The sequence below is a fragment of the Trachurus japonicus genome, chromosome 9 (genome assembly GCF_045865225.1).
Source record: "Trachurus japonicus isolate A0001 chromosome 9, Traja_1.0".
In the NCBI taxonomy this organism is placed as follows: domain Eukaryota; kingdom Metazoa; phylum Chordata; class Actinopteri; order Carangiformes; family Carangidae; genus Trachurus; species Trachurus japonicus.
The window spans coordinates 31,893,489-31,895,256 of record NC_140915.1 but is presented as its reverse complement, the minus strand read 5'-3'; positions in this window follow the sequence as shown (position 1 = coordinate 31,895,256).

Below are 1,768 nucleotides of genomic sequence, written 5' to 3'. Positions count from 1 at the left end.
GTTTGCAAATTTCAGTTTTATGCCCCCCAAAAGTGGAATAACCTACAAAACTGTCTGAAACTGGTTCATCTTATTTCCTTAGATAGTTTTAAAAGCTTATTATCAAATGTTTTACAACCTGTATGTAATTGTGGATCATGACCTTGATGAATTTGTATATTGTATAGTTTTTGTAATCAGGGCGTCATTGAAAAAGAGAGCTCGCTCTCAATTGACCTTCCCTAAATAAATAAAGGAGAAATTAATTTTTTTTCCCCAGGTTTAATCAAGAGTTGGTCTGTGACTCAAACCTGTAGTTTCCTTCAAATGCACTGTGCTGGCAATTCTGTAAAAACTAGGGCCGGGACTTTAACGCGTTAATTACGATTAATTAATTACACAAAAATTACCGCGTTATAAAAATTAACGCATTTTAATCGCACTTATTTAAAAAATATATATATATATATTTTTTTCTCACGTGTGTCTACGTGCGGTGCGCCCGCACGCGAGAGAGGCGGCAGTTTGAGAGGCTGACTGGCAGAGATGAGAGCTGGTGAAACGCTAGCATGGTTATTTAAAACACCATCTCTGATCTCTGCCTGCACATAGATACACAGACACGGCGCACGCTAAATGCGCTATATAGCGCTAATTGCTCAGCTGCAGCGCTATATCTATGACCTGTCACTGTCACAGCTGCAGCTCATCTCATTATGATAGGACTTCACCCTCAGAGCTGTCTGTCTTCAGACTGTCCTGACCTGTCCCTGAACATCACACAGGGACAACATGGAGCTGCCTGTGTGATTGGTTACTGAGTTTTATTAATGTTTACATCAGGCTGAGTTCAACAAATCAGTTTATGCTACTGTGATTTAAGTAGCCTAGTTAAATACTACAGTAATCATCATAGTGTATTGGAAGGAAAGACCATCGATTAATGAATTAATCGATAATTTGCAACCCTAGTCTGTTAGTCTTGGTTAAGTACCACCTTGAATGCTTATGTATTCAGTCATTCGATGGTATACTAAAATCCATGTTGAAAAAAAATGCTTCTCACTGTTCTCAGGTCAAATATTTATATGCGATTAAAATGCGATTAATTAATTACAAAGCCTCTGATTAATTCGATTAATTTTTTTAATCGAGTCCCAGCCCTAGTAAAAACCCATGTGATGGAAACTGTTTGAGCCCATTCATTTTGAAAGAGCAACAAGTCAGTCACTTAGCATTTGGTTTACCAACGAAAGAATTACAATGTCTCTGACGAGGACACTGGTGATTACTGGCTGCTGTTGCTGTCCAGACAAAAAAACAGAAGAGACTCATGTTTTACTGAATCCAGACATGCAAACTTTATTCATGACATTTCTATTAAAGCAGTAGCGATGCTAGGGAACATCAAGCCAGGCTTAAAGTTGTATAATTTCTTAACCTAATTAGAAGTGTTTTATAAAGAACAGTAAACAATTTGTTCGAACATTAACAGGCCAATAACAGGCCACTAATTCTGCCACATTAACAGTGCCAACAAAATATTGAAAACTCAAGTGAGTCCCACCTTTGCAAATATTGGGCCTATGCTTATTTCAAACTTAAAACTAACATTTAGTTTCACTTGACTTGAAATCAAAACATTTATCTACAAATATGCCAAACATATTTTAATTCTTTTACTAACGCAACATAGTGTTGCATTTCCTAAGTACTAGGTAAATCCCTCATTTCTTGTAATGAGTTGCTTGTCATTCAGTAAAATCTTCCTTGGCAGTTTTTGCTGTGA